Source organism: Coenobita brevimanus, chromosome 97 (assembly GCF_032717465.1).
Source record: "Coenobita brevimanus isolate Jiangsu-jjx chromosome 97, ASM3271746v2, whole genome shotgun sequence".
Classification (NCBI taxonomy): domain Eukaryota; kingdom Metazoa; phylum Arthropoda; class Malacostraca; order Decapoda; family Coenobitidae; genus Coenobita; species Coenobita brevimanus.
The window spans coordinates 19,557,464-19,584,838 of record NC_137050.1 but is presented as its reverse complement, the minus strand read 5'-3'; positions in this window follow the sequence as shown (position 1 = coordinate 19,584,838).

Below are 27,375 nucleotides of genomic sequence, written 5' to 3'. Positions count from 1 at the left end.
TATTCGCCGTAATCCGCAGCCGTCATTAGTTTTACATGACCCAAAGACGGTGCTCCTGGATAAGAAGACTGAGGCGACAGAAGGCGGTATACCAACAGGTTACAGGTTTACACATGGGACTATGCTAAACAAATATACAAAGGATATAGCTTATGACTCTCTATGTGAGCCTTTCTATCTGGCTTAATGTTTAAAGACGTTACAGTTTAAGACAGGCCATTTCTCCAGTGACAAAGTGGTGGTGGTATGCTTCACAGTGTTATCAGAGTAATGGTCTGAACGTATATCGAGCTGGTAGAGCTCTCCGCCAAGATCAAACGTGTGCAAGTCGGCCCCAGCCATCCATCCGCACATAAGGACAAGGCAGCAAAACAGAACATTCATCCTATCCTTAGGAAATCAGCCAAAAAAATAACGTACTCAGAAGCAAAACTTCGGTGAAATGTCTCAAGGAAACTTTGGGAGGCAGACAGTTGTACGGTACCTTACTAAAAGTGTAAGTCTTAGTCGTCAGATATAAAATTAATATTACTAGCCTCAATATGCACCGACTCTATGAAAACCGAGTAGCTGTGTTTATAGTTTACTTACACATACCGATACCTAGTCACAAACGCAACCCACATGCTGCACATACATTTACAGGTTGGCTACACATTTTCTTAGAGCTAAAAACACAATTACCTATAAGGGGCACATAATAAGTTTAAACCAGTGGGTAACCAAAGAACTTATTTACCATTATGTATTAAATCCGAAGGATTAAGTGCTACAACAGCTTCCCTGCAAATCACTAATGACGCTATTTCCCGCAGATCAGTGACAACAAATAAATAAATACATAAAAATGCCTACGCGGGCTCTAAGTCATTTCCATAGTATCGAATGACTGGCATCATCAGCTAGTGGTATTCTCTTAGTGGCTGCACTCAAGAGGGATAGAGGGCGATTTTAGGCCAAGATAAAGTTGACAGAGAAGCTTTAGTAAGTCGGACACACGCATGAGCACACACAGATCTTACCAACAATCTCTGGCGCCTTGCAAAACGTACCTTAACAAGAGAATTTAACACTATCAGACTGTATTTGCATTAACCTAACTGTAGCTATGTCAGGGTCATTATACCTAACCTGAAATACCAACTCGACTCACCCGTTGTTAATGCTATTGTTCTCTGTTGGACTTCATTTTCTTGGGGCTTACTAAAACCCATCAACATCTGCAATCGTGCTATTAAGCGCGCGCACGCACGCACGCACGCACGCACGCACGCACGCGCACGCACACACACACACACACACACACACACACACACACACACACACACAAAGCAGAGAGAGAGAGAGAGAGAGAGAGAGAGAGAGAGAGAGAGAGAGAGAGAGCGCAATGTGATCACAAAGGTAAGGTACTGTATCGAGTGGTGGTGGTGGTGGTGATCATAATGAAGCAGGTGGATGAGAGATGACGGCACAGGGAAGAACTACGAGGCGGTGTGTGTGTGTGTGTGTGTGTGTGTGTGTGTGTGTGTGTGTGTGTGTGTGTGTGTGTGTGTGTGTGTGTGTGTGTGTGTGTGTGTGTGTGTGTGTGTGTGTGTGTGTGTGTGTGTGTGTGTGTGTGTGTGTGTGTGTGTGTGTGTGTGTGTGTGTGTGTGTGTGTGTGTGTGTGTGTGTGTGTGTGTGTGTGTGTGTCATCAGGGAAGAGATGCAGGAACGGAAGCGCGGCATGCAAAGAAAATGGGAGAAGAAAACGAAAAAACTGTAAGACAGGAAGGAAAGAGGAAAGGTACGAAGGCGAGCGTGAGACAGGGTTAAGAAAAAAGAAGGAAAAACGTAGGAGAAACGAGAGAGAGAGAGAGAGAGAGAGAGAGAGAGAGAGAGAGAGAGAGAGACATTTGTTATATTTCTGACACTCCTGGACCTACCCCGACCTAATGTAAAAAGAATTAGGTCTATACCTATTATTGTACTCGTGAAAGAAACGAGCAAACACACACACACACACACACACACACACACATACACACACATACACAGCCTGACTTAATTTTGGCATATATATCCAGTTACTTGCTCTTCGACCTCTGCAAAGCCAACAATCCGAGCAGTGCGCTCTGATCTGGACAAGAGAAATACCAAAAATAAAATACGATGCAAAAATAAATAAATATAAACAAAATATAAAAACTGAAAGCAGAGGTACTAGAAGGAAGATGGGACGTACCAAACTAAAAATCATCATCCTCATTGTTGTCGTCATCGTCAATATCGTCATCCTGATTTTATCCCATCGAAGGAAGGTAAACACACCCGCTGATATCATGACACCAGTCCTCAATGAAAGAGGATACATAGAGAACAGACACGGAAATAATACAGTATATACAGTGTAGAGGAAGAAGGGGAATGAGGATGTGAGGTGCCGGAACTAAAATTAGACTAAAGTGTGCACAGGGAGACAGGTATCATTAATTAAACAGGCAGCCACGATAACGCATGAAAACCCCGGTTGCATAATGCCCGACCACCAGGCAGTAAATTGATACCGGCCATTAATCTAGCGAGAAAAATGGGATTACGTATGTGTTGTATTTAGGAGGGTCGGGGCCTGAGGCTACTCGGGGTGAGGGGGTGGCTGGCTGGAGGATTTACACCTTACCTGACACACGCAACCCAACCTACTTCTTGACCAACGCACTCATTTACATACCCTGCAGTACGGTACTTACATGCCGTGAACTTTTATGGTTATCAAATCACTGATCATCACAGACTTACAGATTAAGTCTTCCTCTCCATTAAATGGTCTTTCTCTTCATTCCATCTCAAGACTTCATATTCTGGCACCATCTGTAAATATCATAAACAAAGGATTACCACCTGCATTATAACCCGGCAACATTACTTCATGATTCATGTACCTCGAAAATGAGAATGACACCTGAGAAAGTAGTGACCCAAATAGTTTTCTGTATTTACGCTCTGGTTACGGCGAGCTTCTGTGAGCTGAATAAAATATTTTGAAACAGCTGGAATAAAATGCGAAGTTCTTTATTATATAAAAAAAAAATCAATGATAAGGGCATTTTGTAATACGACCAGTACTCTCGGTGTCTCTTTAGCATAATAAAATGTTCTGTCGTTTGCCGATTTTTATTTTTTTATGTGAGGAAGAAGCAACTAAACGCAACGAGCCCGCAAAACTATTCCTTCCAAGAGAAAAACAAAATACAAGAGACAGCCAAATTCAAGATCCATTCATTTCGTGATGCCTGGACACATTGCGTTTGAAAGACTGGATATCATGGGAAGCAGGAAATACAGACAGAAGAAGACAGTTCCAGAGTTGATCTGTTGCATAAATGAAGGACTGAGAGTAACGGTTAACTCTTGCATTAGAAAGCTGGACAGAAAAGGGGTGAGAGTTTGCTGCTAGACGGGTGCAACGCGCCCGTCGTAGAGGTGGAGGAATGCATGGAGACATTTCAGAGGAACAGTGACCATTGAAGCAGCGATAGAAAAGAGATACAAATGCAACAGTGCGGCGAAGAGACACAGGTTGAAGGGAGTCAGTAAGAGGAGGAGAGTTAATGATACGAAAAGCCTTTGACTCCACCCTATTGACAAGAAGTGTATGTGGGGAGCCTCCCCACACATGAGAGTTGTACTCCACACAGGGGCGGATAAAACCCCTGTATAGAGTCAACAATTGTGCAAGGGTAAAGAAGGAATGGAGTCGGCTTAGCACACCAAATCTCTTGGAAGCAGATTTTACAAGAGATGTAATATGATCTTTCCAAGATAAGTCCCGAGTAAATGAAACCCCAAGCATGTTCAACGATGATGCAGGATTAAGCTGAACATTATTAAACAATAGTGGGTATACCTGTGGAAGATTTTGTCGGGTTGATAGGTGCAAAAACTGAGCCTTTGATGCATCAAAAACAACCAGAGATACGAGCCAAGTCAGACATTAAGTGTGACATAGCCTCATCCCTTGTTTGTTGAAGTAACTGCTGAGATGAACGTTGTGGGAATCGAATGGAAAGGTGAAGGGTGGAGTCATCAGCGTATGAGTGGATAGGGTTAGATGTACAGCTTAGAAGGTCATTGATGAATTAAAGGAAGAGAGTTGGTGATAGGACAGAGCCCTGAGGATTGCAAAGTAAGTAAATCGCAACCTAAGGGCTCATACAAAATAACTATTAGTTTCAAGTACTAGTAAAACATATAACAAAACTTCAACCCATATTCCCAACCGAGGTAATCCCTTCCATTCTCTAACATCATAAACAAAGTATTTAAAATATAGTCTACAGCGCTACACTAGCTACTTCTAACAGAAAAAAAATTATATATATATATCTATATATATATATATATATATATATATATATATACTGTATATATATACATAGATAGATAGATATATATAGATATATATATATACAGATATATATATATATATACAGATATATATATATATATATATATATATATATATAGTTAGTTAGTTAGTTATAATTTATAAGAGTCATGTGCGCTCTCAGCTTGAATACTGCTCACCCTTGTGAAGCGGATGTGGAGAGGTTGCATTAAAACAAGTAGACAAGATTCAGAACAAAGTTGTTAGAATTATTAATAACCCTGCTATTACTAATAAACTACCTCTCCTACAAGTAAGAAGGAATGTTGCCTCCCTTGCGTTATTTTACAGATATTTCTACAGCAATTGCTCAGACGAAGTTGCATCTATGGTGCTACCTCTCCATGCCTTCCCTCGTGCTACACGGGCAGCTGGCAGCGCTCATGACTGGAATGTCACTCAGCCATACACCAGAACTTCTGCTTATCAGAATTCTTTCATTCCCCGAACTGCATCTCTCTGGAACTCGCTTCCCCAGAGTTGTTTCCCTCCTAAGTTCAACCTACTGCTGTCCAAGTCTAACTGTTACAGATATTTTATAAACAGAGGACACCAGTAATCTGGTGCATAGATTTGTTTTTTTTTTTTTATTCATTTGTTTTTCCTTATATATATATATATATATATATATATATATATATATATATATATATATATATATATATATTACCAAGGACCTTACAAAGTTTCTAAATGACGGAATTACGTCCTCACGACGCCACTCCTTACCACACCGAGTCAATTTTCTCAACAGTACTCCCTGGCGCAGGGTGCGTCGCCATTCAAACAACTGAACTGCCGTGCCATCATCCCCCCCCCTCTCATCCCAGCGAACTCTCTTTGCGTTGTTTTAAAACAGAATTCTAAAATAAAGCCGAGTACAGTATTACAGTAATTTTAACTGTTACACTGATTTTCCATTAATTCGATAACGGGGTCAATACCGTATAATCACACCTCTCTATGGCATACGCCTTTCACTTTAAGTATAAAGTGTCTGTCTTATTAATAATGAGTTTCAGAAAGGTTTAATAATGTTTACTTATCCCCACCAAATAGCTTACTCAGGCAAGGAAGCCGGCCCGCCGTCTGCTTCCCCAGCTGCGACGAGGTTTACCACTTTAATCATAATACCTCGGTCCCAGCAATAAAGAGCTTATGGGAAAAGCGTTATCCCTAGACAATCATGATAGTTTGTCGGTATTCTTTAAAACAGTCTAATAACAATTACCTTACAACCAACGATAGCTTGTATATACACAGCAGGGAGTTCGTGACTTTGTATGCCAGATATCTAACTACAGTACTGTATACTTCGTAACAATGTACTGTACCCGTAATAATCTTAGTGGCAACAATATCAAAATTCTGATCTACACAGCATATGCAGCCTACCACGATGGGTATCTGTGCGACGATGGAGACAACAGTATATCACAATGATAATGCTGCGACACGAGAGAAACAGACAAGGGCGCTGGACAAGAGCAAGCAGGTTGACACAAGCACTATAACCCCCAAGTGCCGTCATCGTCATCGACCAGAGTGACGAAGATGGCGTCCTCATCTAACTTGCACCTCACCTCACGCCTTCCCACACTTCATCTAGCAACACAAACACTTGTATACATTATTCTACGTTCCTATTTAATCTTAAAGGCCTTCATCAAGCTTAAGAAAATCGTCTGGCAAAAACCCTGCAGAGAAAAAAAATGAAGTTAATGCATCGAACAAGTGACAGGAGACTGCATCATCTCCAGTTAGCTCGAGAATCCACCCCCTAAGCCATAATATCATCTAGAGGACACGAGACTACATTTTTACACGTCATGGGCCTGAAGCTTCTAAATGCTGTGTCTTCCCCTTTTTCAATTCACTCACGTTCACTCTGTTCAACCAAACTTGTGCTCAGCCAGGATTTATCTCCAACTTCCCAAATTTCTATCCTTTACTGCAGCCTTTTACTCTCTGCTAACGGTAACTTCTGCATCGTGGGCCGGGGCGAGTCGAAACAGAATTACTGACGATGAGTTAAGAGACTACACACTGATCAGATTACTGTGGAGGGCAAATGAGAGAGAGAGAGAGAGAGAGAGAGAGACAGACAGACAGACACAGAGAGAGAGAGAGAGAGAGAGAGAGAGAGAGAGAGAGAGAGAGAGTACACCGATGGAAGACTTGAAATGATAACTGAAATTGGCTCAAAGAAAACTGAGCAAGAAAATAAAATTAGAAGACTGAAATATGAGTGAATGAAAGGTAGGACGCAGGAGAGACGGCAGACCATGGAAAACACAGACCACGAAGAACAAAACAAGGAAAGCATATAGGAAAAATTATGAACAGAATTAACAAAACAAGAAAAGCTGGTATGATTATAAATGACGAAGAAGAGGGACAAAATGAGAACAAAACAAGGAAATCAGGCTGGACCAAAATGAAGAATAAGTCAACTTTAAGTAATGAGTATCAACTGCACGAGGGTCATTCAGGCAGACAATACATGTGTTCTAAATTCCAATCTTCCCAAAGAATACGATCCGCAAGTCAATGTTACATCCGGCTCCAGAATAGTGCCGTGCTATTATGTGACCAGGGACTGAGAAAGAAACAATTTCCATGAGCCTGAACGGCCCATGACTCATTTAAGTTCGGCAAATAAAATATAATAAAAGAACGGGAATACAGAGAGTACCACAACCAAAATTATTTCAGATTAGACTAAACTCCTTAAATTCAGTGATGTCCTTGTTTATTTGCAGGTACCAGAAGAATGAACTCAAATCAGGAAAGGTTTGTCATACTGATGGGGTTTATTAATGATAAAACTAACTCCATCTGTTTGAAAAGGCTGTTCAAAGACGAATACAATCATCAGGAGATTGCAAGGACTGAAAATAGACGTCCCCAGTCTGAGGGGATTAATTTGTGAAACATGAACGCCTGGAATGAGACTACAGACATCAGTGAGGAATCAATATGACCGTAATTAGAAGAGTGATATTTGCAGGTCGAGTCCCTTCCCGCTAATATCAGTGACATTTCTGGTGCAGGACAGGAAGAGTCCTTATTTAATAAGGGTCTTAACCAATTTGCAGGGTAAACAAGCCTTCATATTAGTTTACTATCATTAATAGTTTTGTTTTCGTATTTTTCACTACAAAATTTACTCGTTTGGTTGTTAATGACAAAGGTACAAACAAGCGACTGGCAACTTAAGTTTATGAAAGTCTGCGAAAATGGTAGGTATATTAATAATGACAACAAAACGAAGGGACACCTGATACCCGCACCCATCTTGACCATACTCATCCAAAAGGTAGCTCGACTAACACCTCAGACGCATCCTAGACACCCACAGATCTACACCATAGTCAACGCACAGCAGACACACCATCAATCCCTCCCACCCATCAACACACACACACACCCACCCACCCACACACACACACACACACACACACACACACACACACACGCACACACACACACACACACAATCCGTGGGACGCTCACAAAACTCTACGGCTGCAATTTTATTGCCTTCGTCCTTTAAAACGATGCAGGAACTCTGAGCGAGTGTGTGAGTGAGTAACAATGTTAGGGACACCTACTGGGATTAGCTGCCACTGTTAGGTCAATATATATATATCAGATCGAGGAAGTTTGCAAAATGGTATCGGTAGTTGTGCGAAGACAAAAGTAGCAAACAGCTTTACAGCTACATAACTTCAGCTCTACAAAACTGATGTATGAATGAAAGCAAAATTATTAAAAAAACAATCGTATTCCCAACTCCAACTTTTAAAACGTTTGGAAAAAAGACTCAAAGCTTACAGCTGGAGGGGCACTAATAAACTGCTTTGGCAAGAAAGTTTTTAAATGTGACTCCTGGAGTCGAATGGAAGGACACTCAATACAGAAGAACTGGCATGAAAGTTAATAAATACGAGACTTAGACCAAGAGCTGAAAGAGCATTCGATACTAGGACACGTTGGCCAGGGCACGCCTCCCACGCTTTGAGCCATCCTAAAGGCCGGAGGTAATAACATCATCGACAGGCAGCTATCAATCAAACATACACACACACACACACACACACACACACACACACACACACACACACACACACACTCTCTCTCTCTCTCTCTCTCTCTCTCTCTCTCTCTCTCTCTCTCTCTCTTCTCGAATGTACGAGAACCCATGTTCCCTTCCCCGTGTACTCAGCCACGTTCTCTATCCTGTTCCTCCCCAAGGCAGTGATTCACTGCTAATTTTCCTTAAAGAGTGGAAAGCATATTCAGTACCAATACATCAGTGCGGCATGATGAGGAAGGAACGAAGGAAGGCAGCCACTTTACAAAGATAAAGATGGGATGACCTCAGGTGCGATGGATATAACCAGCTATGGTACCTCTCCACACACAGCTATCCTATATTTACCTCCACCAACCAAGTTGGAGGAGGTTATGTATTCACCTATGATTGTCTGTTTGTTTGTCCACACAATATCTCCAAAAGTTATCAATAAATTTCAATGACATTTTGTGGAAGGGTGGGCCATGGGCCATGAAAGAATTTACTAAATTTTGGGGTGGATCAGGATCAGGATCCTGCAATGGCATTGCCGGAGGTATGCGCTCTCTGAATCCTTTCTAGTTACGTACAGCAGTGATACTGAAGACTGGATCCCATGAAATTTTAAATTCCAAACGATTAACGTACGAAGAACGTCTAAAAATAAGCATATCAGGATTACTGGCAGCAGCACTATTTTAGCTGCATAATTCCTGCAATAACACCCCTATCGAACTTAACATATGAGGAATATCTACAAAAGTATATATACCAACAAAATGGACTGTCTTCATTGCTGAATATGTTGTAATCATTCTTGTTCACACTGATGGTGCAAGGAGATGATGTATTCGACATGCTAATACACAGACTAGGGATAAACCTAATGCGGAAAAGCAATATTATGTACAATGTAAAACCTCATCGCTAATACCACTCCATCAAAGCATACAAGAGTTATCGTTTTATATCATTATTATTATTATTATTATTACTATTTTTTACATCCTGAAACTGACAATAACGTTTCCGTCTACAGTCTCCCGTGACTATGTAAATGATCTAATTCCGGATAATAATAATAATAATGATGATAATCATAATAATAATAATAATAATAATAATAATAATAATAATAATAATACAATGTAACTATAGGGTACTGACAGCTAGTGTTATTAGTCTTGCAGGGTTCCGGTATACGCTACAACTTGGTGGTGGTGGTGATGGTGACCAGAACCATAAATCATACCTCACTACAATCATGCATTTTATATTTAAATCTTCGCCTCTCCTGTTTTATTCAACTTCGGAGAGACATTTCGAAAAATGGAGTCAGATACTGTCTTCCTTGATACAGTCACCATCTGAGGTCCTTAATTTAAATAAAATCGTCATGTGACTAGAATATAACTTAACCGACGTCAGCGATTCAGAGTTTACATATTACGACGATCGATGTGTACAGTGAGGTAATGCATCTAATATTTATCACGAGGCTACAAGGCAGGACGCCAGCACGTGGATAAATAAACTAATGGCATCCTTTAAACGCGGTAAATAATCTCCTCTTTAAGCCGCCTTAGCCACCGTAACGTAAGCTACTGGGATTAATGAAGAGAAAGCAATAACGTGGAGTGTATACCTATATCTATCTATCTATCTATCTGCCTGTCGAGAGAGAGAGAGAGAGAGAGAGAGAGAGAGAGACAGACAGACAGACAGAGAGAGAGAGAGAGAGAGAGAGAGAGAGAGAGAGAGAGATAGAGAGAGATAGAGAGAGAGAGAGAATCTGGGGCAGGGTGAAAGAAAATCCTGAAAAGGGAGGGAAGACGACCTGGGGCAGAGATGGAAACAGAGCTAAAGTTCAAGGCGACGAAGGAAATTAAAGGAAGATATAATTCCAGGCAAGTTATCCTGATGGACGAAAAGGGGAATCGGCAGTGTTCTGGATCCAGGAGGAGAGAGATTTAGCTGCAGGGTGGGAACAAAAAATAGATGGAAGGAGGGAACGAGGAGTAGGTGATAGGAGAGAAGGAGAGGCACGGACAGGACGTCAAATGGGAAAATAAAGCGACCAAGAAAATGGGTAAAACAAGAATACGAGAAGTAAGCGCAAAAGGGAGAAATACTGATGCATGGGATAATGAAATACAGGCGCAAGAATGGAATGATATGGGACAAGGAAGGAACTATAAATGGCGGCAGGAAAGGCACAACAACTAGGGGCCAGAAAGGCTGAGGAAGGCACCAGAAATACGAGTGTGAAAGGCTGAGGAAAAGCAACAGGAAAGAACACAAAATGGGAGCAGAAAAGAGCAAGAAATAAGGCTGGTGAGAGAGAAAGGTTAATAGGGGCAGAAACAGAATGAAAATTAAATCTCCGGTAAAAAACGATTATTAATGGAAATGAGAGTACGCTCAAACAAGTGGAGGAACCCAGGTAATAATCACAAGATGAGAGAAGGTCAAACTGGATGCAGCATGAAAAGGGTTTAATAGTTTCTGAGATATGGTAAAGAGTATGGCACATAAATACAATTCAGATTCAGCTAAAAGCAAGTGGATATGCACAGGTGTGGTTAGCTATGTATGTTGGTAGGTATGCAGATATGTATGTATGAATAAGTTTAGTACGGTACTTTGTGAATTACAAGTGTAAAACTTAAATTAAAGAGGTAATAATGTGGTAAGTGTATAACGAGGGCATCTGGGGTTTAATCCCCGGGTTGTATTAATATTGTGTGTTGACGCGTTAATGGGTTTACCTGATATTAACAGCCGGTATTACCTGGCATTAACTGATGATACGACCACCACCTCATGCAATTACCTGTATTACCGAGTGACTGTGAGTGTTTATTTACAAACGGAAAATTATGCACACAGGCAATAGGCAACCGCACATCACAAGCTTTAATCATCAGCCAAAATATTCACACCATTTCCTAACCCACATATAAAGAGAAGAACGGCACATGAACGGGTGACTTATTTCTAGTGTAGTTTTCCTATTTTATTTTCCAATCTTCGGGCGATTTCCTTCTGGTTAGCTGAGATTTATCGAAAGAGAGGAGTTCGATATAGGCTTCCCTAACCCCTTCACTGCTAGGGTGATCTCCCAAGTTGAATAAAATCGTCTGGTGGCAGCAAGAATAAAGCAAAAAATAATATAGCTGGACTAATGGGGTTAGCTTACCTACTTTTTATCAAGTTGAATAAAATCGTACGGCGGTGTATGGAAAAAACACAATATACTACCTGGCACTGAAGGGATTAATGAAGATCGTTTTTAACCCCTCAACTGTCCAAGGTCACCCCTTAGATCAGGTGTTCTTAAAGTAATGCCTCGATACTCCCAGGGGGGTATCGACATGGCTTCTTGGGGCTATCCAGAAAGGTATCTTGAAAAAGAAAAAAAAAAAAAAACAATTTCGTGTATGGTAACTACGACTAACTGTGTATGAACGTTATTTTGTTGAAAATATAAATAAAGGAATCTAGAGAATTCAACGGTTTGTTCATAGCCATCCTCTCTCTCTCTCTCTCTCTCTCTCTCTCTCTGCCTTCTCTTCCTCTGGCCACTTTTCCATTTTCTTCTCCGCCACTCTCTATATTATTCCTGAAACCTTGCGTGTTCTCTCTCTCTCTCTCTCTCTCTCTCTCTCTCTCTCTCACACACACACACACACACACACACACACACACACACACATTTCCCTCTACAATTACTCGTCCACACGTTTCCCCACCAGCCCTGATACTGACCAAATCCTCCATTCCACGAACCAGTCTATTTTACTCCACCCATTACTCCTCGCTCTCTCACCTTAATTCCCCACTTTTTATCCTTCCCATTTTCCCTAATTTTCCCGCTTATTTCTGTCGATTTTACTCCTTGAACTCTTCCCAGCTCTCTGCCCTCTTGTCTTCTGTCCATCTCATTTACTGCCCCCTTCTCTCTCTCTCTCTCTCTCTCTGCCTTGCTTATTCTATCTTCCTAATCAACCTTCTCTTTCCTCATTAATTCCCTCTGCTTTTCTCCTTAGCTCTCCTCCTTCGCGCTTCCGCCTTCCTGATCTACCTTCTCTTATTTCTTTTAGTTCCTCTCTAATTCTTCCGTTCTCTTCTCTTCCTCTTCTCTTCAAGTTTCCTCTGTCATTCGTCCATTTTCCCATACTTCCTCGTTTATGTCCTCCTTGTTTTCTTTCCACTCATCGATTTTCCTTATCTACTCTCCCTTGCCTTCTTAGTTCTCTCTTTCATTATTTCTTCCATTTTCCCGTTCTTCCATCTTTACCCATAACCAGTCTCATCCTTCCCACCCTTTCCTCGACCCAGTGTCTCTCCATCAATCCCTCTATTCCGTCCCTCCTCACCCCAGCTGATTTCCTACACATTACCCTCATTTCCATATCATTCATTCTCCTTTCCTTCACGGTCATCGTCTCTACTTTTTAAGTCGTTTCTCTCTTTCCCTCCTTATTCCATCACTTTTCAATTTTTTTTTCTATCATGTCGCTTTATTACCCCCGCCATGGAGGTTATGTTTTAGTCTGCATTGGTTTGTTTGTTAACAGGATTACTCAGAAAGTTATGAACAGATTTTGATGAAATTTTGTGTACGTGTGGGTAATAGGCCAAGGAAGAAATAATGAAATTCTGGGGCGGATCCGGATCCGGAATATCCCGCACAATATTTCCCAAAGTTCTCAATGAATTTCAATGAAATTTTGTGGAAAGGTGGGTCATGGGCCAAGAAAGAAGTGATAAAATTTTGGGACGGATCCGGATCCTATATCCACGGATTCGGATCCGGGATTACTAAAAAAAAAAAAAAAAAAAAAAAAGTATGAACGGATTTTGATGAAATTCAGTGGAATGGTGGACCATGGGCCAAGGAAGATACTACTAAATTTGAGGGCGGATCCGGATACGAAGTATCCCGCACAATATCTCCAAAAGTTCTCACTGAATTTCAATAAAATTTTGTGGAAACGTAGTCCATGGACCAAGAAAGAGTATATTATATTTTGGAGCGGATCCGGATTCGGATCTTATATCCACGGAACCGGATCCGGATCTTTTTAATAGCAATGACATTGGCGGAGGCATGCGCTCTCTGAGCCCTTTCTAGTTATTTTTTTTTCTTCCACTCTTGTCTTGCCTTCCCTTACTCTCACCCCTCCATTATATTTTCCTCTCATATGTGTTACGTTTCTTCCTTACTTATTTCCTTCCCTTATTCTCTTCCCATTCCATACTGTTTTATTTAAAAAAAAAAATTGCATCATTCCTTCATTTTGAAAGGGAAACAGGGCGATTGACGACGACGACGACAATGATGATATTATATTCTTCTTTTAGACTTTCCTATTATAATCTGCCTCTCTCTCTCTCTCTCTCTCTCTCTCTCTCTCTCTCTCTCTCTCTCTCTCTCTCTCTCCTGTGTTCTAACCATTATCTTTCTTACCTTAGCCTTATTTGACATTTTCATCCCAGTCATCGCTTTCTTAAGTTTACTTTTCCTCTCACATTATTTCATCCATCACAGTATTAAGTTCTTTTACGCTCCTTCCATCGTTCACGGTGATCCCTGATAATCTCGACTTCCATTTTTCTTCAGCCATGTTTCGTTTTATTTACATCCTCCTCCGGCAGCCTCCAAGCGATCTATCTTCCACCTACTTTTGTATGTCCGTCCGTCAAGATTTCGTAACACTTGTTCTATACCGGTTTACTCTGCACACTAAACCTCAACAGCCTCTTGTATGTCTTTGACGCAAAGTACATCGATCTAAAAAATATACAAACACAAAAGTGAACATTAAAGTCCATTATAAATTGCAAAGGGAGAGGCAGTACAAAGGCTCATATGCCATCTTGTTACGCCCCAAGGATGCACCCACAGTATATATAGGATGCAGAGGCTTGTGGTAGTGGTGGTGATCATGGATATAATGGGTGGTAAGAAAATAGTAACTGACGGTGATGCCGGAACGGATGGCAGTGGGGACAGTAAACAGACGACACAGAGGGTGATGGACAGAACGTATGGCCAAGAGAAACAGGTGACTCCCCTGAGCGTGACACCTGGATAATTCCACCCTCGGGCACTGATATTTTTTTTTTTTTTTTTTATGCGAGGAAGAAGGAACCAAAGGCCATGGCCCGCAGTAACAGTTCCCTCCAAGAGAAAAACAAAATACAAGAGAGAGCCAAATTCAAGATCCGATCATTTTGAGATGCCTGGACACACTGCGTTTGAAAGACTGGAGATCATAGGCAGCAGGAAATACAGATAGAGGGAGACAGTTCCAGAGCTGACCTGTTGCATAAATGAAAGACTGGGAGTAACGGTTAACTCTTGCATTAGAGAGTTGGACAGAAAAGGGATGAGAGTTTGCTGCCAGACGGGTGCTACGCGCCCGTCGTAGAGGTGGAGGAATGCAAGCAGACAGTTCAACAGAGCAATGACCATTAAAGTAGCGATAGAAAAGAGATAAAGATGCAACAGTGCGGCGAAGAGACAGAGGTTGAAGGGAGTCAGTAAGAGGAGGAGAGTTAATGAGACGAAAAGCCTTTGACTCCACCCTATTGAGAAGAGCTGCATGTGGGGAGCCTCCCCACACATGAGAGTTGTACTCCACACAGGGGCGGATAAAACCTCTGTATAGAGTCAACAATTGTGCAGGGGTAAAGAAAGAGCGGAGTCGGCTTAGCACACCCAATCTCTTGGAAGCAGATTTAACAAGAGATGTAATATGGTCTTTCCAAGATAAGTCCCGAGTAAATGAAACCCCAAGCATGTTCAAGGATGATGCAGGATTAAGCTGAATATTATTAAACATTAATGGGTATACCTGTGGAAGATTTTGTCGGGTTGATAGGTGTAAGAACTGAGTCTTAGATGCATTAAAGACAACCATATTATTTTTACCCCAGTCAGCGATACGAGCCAAGTCAGACAATAGGTGTGCCATAGCCTCATCCCTTGTTTCTTGAAGTAACTGCTGAGATGGGCGTTGCGGGAACCGAATGGAAAGGTGAAGGGTGGAGTCATCAGCGTATGAGTGGATAGGGTTAGATGTACAGCTTAGAAGATCATTGATGAATAAAAGGAAGAGAGTTGGTGATAGGACAGAGCCCTGAGGAACACCACTGCTGATAGATCTAGGAGAAGAACGATGGCCGTCTACAACAGCGGCTATAGAACGACCAGAAAGGAAGCTAGCGATGAAGGCACAGATAGAAGGATAGAAACCGTAGGAGGGCTGTTTGGAAATTAAAGATTTATGCCAGACTCGATCGAAAGCCTTTGAGATGTCAAGTGCAGTGGCAAAGCTTTCGCCAAAGTCCCGAAAGGAGGATGACCAGGAGTCTGAAAGGTAGGTGAGAAGATCGCCAGTGGAGCGTCCCTGACGGAACCCATACTGACGATCGGAAAGAAGGTTGTGATAGGAAAGATGCCTTAAAATTTTTCTATTAAGAATTGACTCGAAAACTTTTGAAATACAGGACGTTAAAGCAATTGGACGATAGTTGGAGGGTTGGGAGTGGTCACCCTTCTTTGGGACTGGCTGAATGAGAGCAAACTTCCAGCAAGAAGGAAAGGTACAAGTTGACAGACAAAGGCGAAAGAGTTTGCCTAAGCAGGGTGTAAGCACAGAAGCACAGTTCTTGAGAACAACAGGAGGGACCCCATCAGACCCATATGCCTTGTTAGTGCTGAGGCCAGTGATGGCAGAAAATACATCAACTGAAGAAATTTTAATGTCAGCCATGAGGAAGTCAGAGGGGGGAAGTGATGGAGGAACAGCACCAGAATCGTCTAAGGTGGAATTGGAGGAGAAAGTCTGTGCAAAGAGATCTGCTTTATCAGTAGAAGAAATAGCTACAGAACCATCAGAGTAGAAAAGAGGAGGGAAGGATGATGAGGTAAAGTTGTTAGAAAGATTTTTGGCAAGGTGCCAGAAGGAGCGGGAAGAATTCGAGTTGGAGAGTTGAGAGCATTTAGTATGGATGAAATTATTTTTAGTAGAGCGAAGAACAGACTTAGCACGATTCCGGGCAGAAACGTAAAGATGATGTGATTCAGGGGTGGGTTGGCTCCAGTACCTTTTGTAGGCCTTCTCCTTGTTGCGGACAGCATTAGAACAAGCGTGATTAAACCAAGGCTTTCTTGCGTTAGTCAAAGGATATGAGAAAGGAATGTATGCTTCCATGCCCGAGAGAATAACCTCCGTAATGCGCAAGGCACACTCAGATGGCTCACGGCCATGGAAGCAATAATCATTCCAGGGAAAATCAAAGAAGTACTGCCTGAGGGCCTCCCAGTTCGCGGCTCCAAAATGCCACAGACGACATTTCCCTGGAGGGTCCACAGGCCGTACCGGAGTGATAGGACAGGTTAAGGTAATAAGGTTGTGATCGGAGGAGCCCAACGGAGAGAAAAGATTAACAGAGTAAGCAGAAGGATTAGTTGTGAGGAAGAGGTCAAGTATGTTGGAGCTCTCTCCAAGGCGGTCAGGGATACGGGTAGGGTGCTGTACAAGCTGCTCTAGGTCATTAAGGATAGAAAAGATGTAGGCTTGTTCACCAGGTGGATCCGTGAAAGGAGAGGAGAGCCAAAGGTGGTGGTGAACATTGAAATCTCCAAGAATGGGACGCTCGCAGGAATCGACACAAATTTCCACGTGAAAAAATAATAATAATTTCCAGTACGACTGATTAATATTAGCAGTAGTAGTAGTAGTAGTAGTGGTAGAGGTAGTGGTAGTAGTAGCAGTAGTAGTAGTAGTAGTTGTGGTTGCTGTTGTTGTGGTTGCAGTAGTAGTACTAGTAGTAATAGTAGTACTATTTGCAGAACAAGAGATATGGGAAGCTTCTGCTCTCCTTGCCCTTCCTCTAAAAACAAGTCTGTTAAGATAGGAAGTTGATCCTAAGTTTTCGTACATCCCACCTACGACCCTTCCTCTATCCTGGGTATCACGAAGGACTGTCACAAACTAAGGGCTCGCCTACACCTTAAGAGATATCAGTTGTACCTCCTCCAATGCAATGACGTCCTTAGTATTATTCTTGCCGCCGCCTGACGATTTTTTCCTTCGGTTTTGGAAAGACACCTCGTAGTGAAGGAGTTTGGGAGTCGTCACTAATTCCTTCATTACGTGAAGTTTGTTGTATTTTATTCTTGTTAACAAATGATTTCATTCAACTCAGAAAAGACTGCCTGGAACTGAATGGGCCAAGAATACGGCCGTATATCCATTGTTAATCCTTCACGATGATGACTTTTTTTTTGTACATCCGTGACTTGCGAAATAAGTGTGCTATGGTTTGACGAACGCGGCCGCACGTGTGTGCGTGCGTGCGTGCGTGTGTGTGTGTGTGGGGGGGGGAGGTTTACCAAGCTGCAAAAAGTTTCAGTAAAACTTTAACCTAATGTACTGGAATGATCGAGAGTCAGCCTTGGAGTATATCAATTGTTTTAAAGAACAATATGCTAAAGATTAATGTCACAAAGCAAAGCCAATTTACACACTTTTCATCCGATTTAGGCCAAACTATGTGGAAATGCTGAGGACATAAGAACAAAAGGATTAGATTTTGAGAACAACCAGTCACAAAGAAAGATCAAAAGCCATCGTTGCAGGGCATGATAACTAAGTTTTGATCTGATTTGAGCCAAACATGGTGGAAGTGTTATGGGTCAAGCTAGAACGATGGAATTCAATTATGAGAACAGTCACAGGTTATTGTTACAAGGGAAGGTCAAAGCTCGACCGGTGTGTCAGTGTCTGAACTAACTATAACAGCGTTTTTCTGATTTGGATCAAACTTGTCGTATGGCAAGGTCAACTTAAAACAGTTTTTACCCGATGCAGAAGGGCTGCCGTTAAAACAAGAATAAATTTGTTAGATTTTGAGGACAAAGGTCAAGGTCACAGAAAGGTCAAAGGTCAAGGTCACTGGACGGTCACCCTTAAAGATATGGTCCGATTTACACCGCAGTTGGTGGAAGTGTTAAGGATTAGGCAAGAATGAAGTAATTCATTTTAAGAGTAATCTGTCCAAGGTCAGGGTGACAGGTCAAAGTAAATACGGGTATTACGTTCTTAGAGCAGTTGGTGATCGCGGGTGTTGCACTCTGTGAGTGCTTCTTCTTGTTCTTAATGTCTCCAGCCAATTTTATTCACCTCGAGATATTTTCGAACTAAACTGGCTAGATACATCCTTCATTAACCCTTTCACTACTTGGGTGCTCTCGCAAGCTGAATAAAATCGTCTGGTATTAAAAATAATGAAGCAAATAATGTCATTGGACTTCCTCGCTCATTTTCCCTCTATCCATTTATCTGCTAATTATCATTTTTACTTACTCCCACACGCATCAGTCCTTCCAATTTCCTGGTAATTAAAAGTTTTGAGTCTCCTTCCACTTTCGTTAACACTAGTTCTTTACCCCTGTCCTCACACTCTCTTCTGCCCACCTTCATATTACCCTCTTCCTCTCCTCCTCTCTGTTTCCCAGCCTCTCCTCTCTTACTCTCTCTTTCCTATCCCTTTTCTTTACCTCTCTCTCTTTATCATCCTCTTTCTCCCACACTCATTCTTTCCAAACTTCTCTCTTTCCCTCTCACTCTTTCCTCTTTTTCTCCCAATTCCAATTAGTTACCCTCTTACTCTTACACTTTCTTTCCTATTCCCTTTCTCTCCCATTCGTTCTTTCCAATCTTCTTTCTTTCTCTCTCACTCTTTCTTCTTTTTCTCTCCCTGCCTCTTCAATACCATCGTAGTCTTTCTCTCCTTTCCTGTCCCCTCTCCCTTTCACCCTATCCTACCCTCTTTCGTGTTCCCTCATTCCTAACCTTTCCCTCTTCCCCTCACTCTTTCCTATCCTCTTTTTCTTCCTCTCCCACTGCTTTTCTGTTTTACCCTTCCATATCGCCCTGACCAGATTTTCCACTGTTCTCAATTCGTCTCCCACTCTGTTACAATTCATCCCACTCTCTCACACCTCATTCCCATCTCTCACATCCCGTTCTACCAAACCCCTTTCTACCAAACCTCATTCCTCTTTCTCTTACATATCATTCCTCCCTTACATCTCATTCCCCTTTCTCTGACACCTCATTCCCATCTCTCAAACTTCATTCCCTTCTCGAATTTCTATCCTCTCATACTTCATTCCCTTTTCTTCTGACACTTCCTTTCTCTCTCGCTCTTCATTTCCCACTTTCATTCCCCCCCCCTCCTCTCTCTCTCTCTCTCCTTAACCCCTTCAATCAAGTGAGGTATTCTTTCGGTATACTGTTATCTGCGAACGATATTACTCATCTTAGGGGAGACCTTTTGTAATGAAGATGTCTGTGAAAGCGATATCTAACCCTTATAGTCCGAAAATCCTCCTAAAAAAAATTCTTGAAATAACATGAATAAATATATAGACTGAAAGGAATAATTCTCTTCCTTACCAAGTTTATACCTTTCTTTATTATTCCTTTCTTTGTTCTATTTTGCACTCAGACTATATTATTTCTATTTCGTCTTATGGAGCCAAGTACTGTATTCTTCCCCTCATAACATTTTCATTTGCCTTCTCTCCCTTGTCAAGTTATTCCCTCCCTAATTCTTCAAAGATCCACCCTTTTCTCCCTCCTGATCATACTTTCTTCCCCCTCTTACTTTCTCTTCCCTACCCTCACCTTCCATCCATTTTACAACCTGCCTCACTGTCTCACCATTGGATCATTTTCCTTCCTTTCTCATTTCCCGCTTCCCGCTCTCACTATCTCCCAACCTCACTCTTTTCAACTTCCCTCACTCCTCTTTCCTTCCCAATTTTCTTTTTTCTCTTCCTTACTTTCCTCCCTCCCTAACACTTTCTCCTCCATCCTCTTATATTCCTCCCACCCATACTTTGCAATCCCTTATCTCATTTTCCTTTCTTCCGCATTCTCCTACCTTCTCTTGCTTTCCTCCTCCTCACCTCCTCCTCCTCCTCCCTGCTCCCCTGCTCAAGCTTTATTTTCTCTCTGCTTTTCTTCCTACTCTTCCATCCTTGTCTTCGACTCATTGACTAGTTACCTTAGTCATAGCCTACCCTATAATAAACTGCTTCGAAAGAACCCAGGGGTCTGTTGCAATTAGCTCTCCTTTTGTGTACCATTGAATTTTGTACTCATTTTCTTCTGTCTTTCCTCATTTTTCATTTTTTTTTTTTTTTTTTCTCGTCACAGCAGTGCACAGGGAATAGTGTGGAGGTTTGGTTCCCCGATGGATTCCGCATTTGTGTCTCTCCAACCAGCTAATAAAGCACCTTAGTAGGCCAGGCTCCACGCCATCCTGTTAGCTGACTATATGGTTTCCACTCACCATGACAATGTTTTCTTCGGTTACCATTAGACTTACCACTTAGTGAAGAGCTACCTGAAAAGGATGGACGTTAGAAAAAAACAAAAAAAGTGACCGGCAGGCAGACACAGAAAAAGAATGACATAGGCAAAGGAAGAAGTAGGCAGTGCTACATCAAATGAGTGGCAGATGGTCGCCACCACCTACCATGTCGTGTCAGAAGTGAAAAGAAGATAATCAATGCCTATCGACTGAACAAGGCTCACTGAGGCAAATTTCAATATTAGGTCCAACCATCCCATACATTATGGGATACAACAGGACAATTTACGTCCAGGTTTCCAACTGTACCCTCAGTTGAAAAAAAATAAATAAATAAAATAAAAAAATAAAAAATCCAACAGAGTGAATATATAAAGCTGCGTGACAGTTTTTTCCTTATTATCCGGTTCAGGGCACAGACTAGACGATCAGCTCCATAGGGTTTACCAGTCTCTCTATACACAGCATACTGCGCACATACGTTCGCATGCTATTGCCTGGGTGTTAATACTTGCCGCCCATACTGAATACATATTAAGGCTGCCTCATTAAGGAAGAGTAATCTGCCATTAGCGTCTCTCTCTCTCTCTCTCTCTCTATTTGACAGGGAATGCAAAATTATTGATGGAAAAACAGAAACGAAAATACAGTAGAGAGAGGGAACGGAAAAAGCGGAGAGGACGAAAAGAGAAAAGTAAAATACAAGAAGAAAGAGGCATGAGGAAACGACAGGAAATGTGAGTGAGGAGAAAAATGGGGTATGTCAGGTATGAAGAAAGAAGAGCAGTAACAGACAAGAAAAGACGGAGGCATAAAAAAAAATAAATAAATAAATAAAAACAGCAGAAGGGGGGAGGGAAACACAGTGAGGAGCGGCAGTAAACAGGAGAGAAGAGTGGAAGACCTGTTCATGCACCGATGCTGGACTGGATCTGGATCAGCCGTAATATAGTTAAAAACAAAACTGGCATAGCTAATGTTTTGTATAATAACATTATAGATATATCGGATGTTGTAAATAGGAAATCAATAGTTTTTTTTTTTTCTGAAGCAAAATAAAGTAACACTGAAATCCTTATAAAACTGTTACCATATACAACGATGGGCCTCAATCAATGATGCATTTATTTTTAACAACTAGAATTCAGTGCGGCAGTCTGAGCCTAAAACTGGGACCTGATTCAGATTCAGTATTGAGGATTACTTACTCCTGGACCATAGTATCAGAGATGGGGTAAGACTGGGTAAACTGAAGCCTGTATCACAAATCGAGGTGAGCATTCGAACACAAATACCACAGCCTATCAACATCCTTCCTGTCAATTCTGCATAAACGGGGTTCATCCAATCAACGTAGAGAGGTTCGTTTATTTGAATACAGCACAAAACCAAACTTTACGGAAAAGAAGAAATTCGTCCAATGCCCAATTACTGAGACAATAAGGCAAGTAATTCCAAATACAATACACAGTATCCCCAAGAGAACATGACTGAATTCAAAGTGTGATAGTGAGAGCCCTGAGCACTGTAGTATTATTCATGATGTCTGGATCACAGAAACCGTTGTTTTTTATGTTTTTTTATGCTTTCCTGCCATTCTGTATCATGTCACAATAATTACTTACTACATTATTACTGTTACATAAAAGTTTATTATATTCTACAGAACCATAATCTCGCCTATCAGTAAATATACACCACACCGGAAGACGTCTTCTCAGCTTTATTCTAGGTGTCACCAAAAGACATAATGCAGAAAAAACAGTAAAGCTACGACAAGATCTACGATATTCTTGCCTGAGCTAATAAGGAACAAATTAGTGTAGTGGCCAACTAAGGCCACTTTTAGGCGACATCGCTTCTTTCACGTCACATCAGGCTCATTCGCAATCAAGGTCTCTTTCTGTTACGGTCAAAGTTAATTTTGGGTAATTTTGGTCCATTCATGCCTTCTAATATTGATTCAGGCCCTTCACATCCAACAGGACAGAGTCAGATCAACAACACATTCATGACCCATCAGGGGCCAATTAGATCCATTCTGGCCCAATCACACCCAACCAGGTTCATACACGCCACTCCAGCTTCAGTCACATCCTTCACTGTTATATTGGCTTGGGTCTTTCCAGGTCAGTTTAAGGTCATTCAGTTCCATATAGGCCTACTCAAGGTCTACTCAAGGCCAATGCAGTTTACTCTCGTCATTAGGAACCATGCAATTCCATCACATCCCTCAGGCTAGGCTAGGCCATTCAGGTCCAGTTAGGTCCATACAGTGAGTGTGTGTGTGTGTGTGTGTGTGTGTGTGTGTGTGTGTGTGTGTGTGTGTGTGTGTGTGTGTGTGTGTGTGTGTGTGTGTGTGTGTGTGTGTGTGTGTGTGTGTGTGTGTGTGTGTGTGTGTGTGTGAGAGAGAGAGAGAGAGAGACAGACAGACAGACAGACAGACAGACAGACGGGATGGTCATCAGGTGGCCACAACACAACAAAGCACAGTGCAAGGGCCGACGTGACCACAACATAGTACTTGGGTGAATGATTTATTATGATTTTTCAGATAATCAAATATTACTCCATGTTATTCTAAGGAAACAGTCCACTTGTCTGGCCTATTATACACCGTTCCAACTTTACTTCCTAACACTTTCCCCTGTGAGTCAACTAAAGCCAAAGCGAACTCGGTTTGGCCAGCAAGTATTCAGCAAACACGGAGGAAAAGCAATGCTGACGTTACTCCAGTGCGGGAAAAATTTACGGCATGTTTCTGTGCACGAGAACTTTGGTGTTAGTGTGATGTGTCGGGCGGGTAAATTTATGGCGCTGGTGAGGTAAGAGGTGGGTGGGTGGGTCTGTAGGATGGAGGGGGAGGTCGAGTGATGGAGGTGGTGGACTGATGAGAGATTTATGGTAGCACCGAGACTGGCTGGAAGGCAGATTAGCGGAATGGCACAGATATGATTACATGAACTACAATAAGTGACACAAATATAAAGCTACCAGCAAAAGAAAAACAAAGCATAAGCAACCATTACGTGGTGTCCCCTGCACAAAACATCCATCCATCCCAGAATCAGAATAATACGCTATAAATCAGATCACACATGTAAAAAGACAAATAAAATATGGCAATTATATAAAGCTGGCATGAAAGAACAAAACAGTTTATACAGATGTCCTGCAATTGATAAAGACTGGCACAAGAAAGAGAAACTGAAATTTCATTCTAATGTGCAATGAAGGTGGTTATACAGAGCAAAGGAGATAGAGATATAAAAGGGAGGGAAAAAACACAGGTCACAGTGTCTGTCCAACAGTTCAGGCAGGAAGACAACATCGGACCGTCCAGCAGTTCAGGCAGGAAGTCAACACATGCCTCAGAGACCGTCCAGCAGTTCGGGCAGGAAGTGAACAGAGGGACCGTGCTGTTGTTCAAGAAGGAAGACAACACAGGGACCGACCGTCTTGTAGTTTAGGAAGGAAGAGAACACAAGCCACAGGGCCGGAACACAACAAACACAACGCAAGGGCAGTGCAGTTATTCAGGCAGAACATGTTTCTAATCTCTTCATTACGAAGTCTTTCCTAGGCCAAATAAACAGCCTAGCGTGTGTGTGTGTGTGTGTGTGTGTGTGTGTGTGTGTGTGTGTGTGTGTGTGTGTGTGTGTGTGTGTGTGTGTGTGTGTGTGTATTACACGTGCGTACATGTGGAAAGTTTTTGACGCTCCTGGCAGGAATCGAACCCGGGACCTCTAGAAAGAAGTGAGGCACCGTGGTGTAGTGGCAACAGTGCATGACTTCTATCTAGAGGTCCCAGGTTCGATTCCCGCCAGAAGCGTCAAAAACTTCCCACATATTTGTACATTTGTTCTTTTCTCGTATTTTGCCTCTCCTCCTTGCCTCTTCCCGCACTCTCCCTTCCAGCCTTACTTCACGTGCAATTTACTTTCACACTAAGAAGAAACATTTATTTGACGGGCACCTGTCACACATAAATGACAGTAAGAATTTTATAACGGCCGGCACTGAGTGATACGGAGATTAGGCGATATATATATATATATATATATATATATATATATGGGAGATAGGATGTTTTGGCTTTCGGCTTGCCGATAAGAATAAGGTTCGATGCATACAGAACTGTGATGAATTATGCCGTACTATACAAGTATACAGTACATACAGTGACCTCTAATGTGAAGGAAATATACCCTGAATACACGGCCACACGAAGGGCTGGTTACTCCTGCGACAGAGGTGACCCGAACACCATCCTTCAAATACCAAGTGGCCAGAAAGAGGAATGGTCCATCACCTCAAATCACCACTGCCACACTTCAAAACCACCACCATCCATTACTGTCACACTGCATCTTGGCCTTAGTTTACCTCCATCTAACTTCACCTCAGGCTCATATCACATTATTTCACCTCCACATCTTTCCTTTTCCATCTCATTTCACCTCCACCCCACTCCACCTTCAACTCACTCCATCTTCCTCCTCCTACATCGGTTTATCACCTCGCTTCATCTCCACCTCATATTACCTCTATCTCACTCCATCTCCATCTCACTCCACCTCACTTCATCCCCTCCCTTCTCCACGTATACCACACTCGAAGTTCTAATCCTTCGGCAACTAATATCCATTCCATTAGTCTCTACACCATCACCATCACACCTGACGTCCTTCACGCTCGACCTTGCAATGATCCTTAAACGACCATCAACATCCACCACTGACCTTCACCACACCTGACCTTCATCAGAGCTGACCTTCACCACCACTGACCTTCACAAGAGCTGACCTTCACCATAACTGACCTTCATCACAGCTGACCTTCACCACCACTGACCTTCACCACAGCTGAATCTCACAACAACTGACCTTCACAAGAGCTGACCTTCACAACTGACTTCCACCACAGCTGACATCCACAACTGACCTTCACCAAACTGACCTCCACCACCCCTGACCTGCACCACAACTGACCAACATAGCAAACCTTTAACACATGATCTTCACAATAACTCTACCAAAGCTGACCACCACAGCTGACCTTCACCACAACTAACCTTCACCACCACCAAAACAAACCTTCACTACCACCAAAACTAACCTTCACCACCACCAAAACAAACCTTCACCACCACCAAAACTAACCTTCACCACCACCAAAACAAACCTTCACCACCACCAAAACTAACCTTCACCACAACTATCCTTCATCACAGCTGACCTTCACTACAATTGACCTTCACCACAATGGACCTTCACCACAGCTGACCTTCACCACAACTGACCTTCACCACAACTGACTTGCACCACAACTGACCTTCATCATAGCTGATCTTCATCACAGCTGATCTTCACCACCACCTCAACTAACCTTTATCACAGATGGCCATCACCACAGCTGATATTTACCACAAATGACCTTCACCACTGCTGACCTTCACCACAAATGACCTTCACCACACATGACCTTCACCCAGCTGACCACGACAACTGACCTTCACCACAACTGACCTTCATCACAAGTGATCTTCACCACAGCTGACCTTCACCACAATTGACCTTCACGACAGCTGACCTTCACCACAAATGACCTTCACCACAGCTGACCTTCACCACAGTTGATCTTCACCACAAATGACTTTCGTCACAAATGACCTTCACCCAGCTAACCACGACAACTGACTTTCACCACAACTGACCTTCATCACAGCTGATCTACACCACCACCACAAGTGACCTCCACCACAACTGACCTCCACAAGTGACCTACACCACAACTGACTTCACCACGGCTGGCCTCCACCACAACTGACCTTCACCACAACTGACTTTCGTCACACCTGACCTTCATCACAACTGATCTCCAACACTAATTTTCTGCAATACTCTGGGCATTCTCTCATTTCCCCTCAGCACCGTCAAGAGTTAAAAAGCAATTATGACCCAGCCACATTAGAGGGAATGATCAATGTCTCGCCACCGCGTCCTTTGCTCTTGTGTCATGGCTGTGTGTACACTTTGTGTCGGTGTGTACATGGCTGTGTGTACAATACGCTATGTCGGTGTGTACTGTACATGGCTGTGTGTACAGTACAGTGTCGGTGTGTACCTGGGTGTGTGTAGGCGAAGAGCAATTTTGAATACATAGCTGTGTTAAGTTTAAGTGTACTGGTGTGTACAGGGCAATGCACATATTGTGTCCTTTGTGTTAATAGTAAGAGTACCTTCTTGTGTTATTGCCCAGTTTTACAGATTTCGACCTTAATGTCAAAGGAGCCATGAAAAGGCATACATTTACAACTCACCAAACTCTCTCCCTCTCTCTCTCTCTCTCTCACACACACACACACACACACACACACACACACACACACACACACATACACACATATCTGTCAATCTATCTACATAATATATAATATAATATATATTATATATATATATATATATATATATAT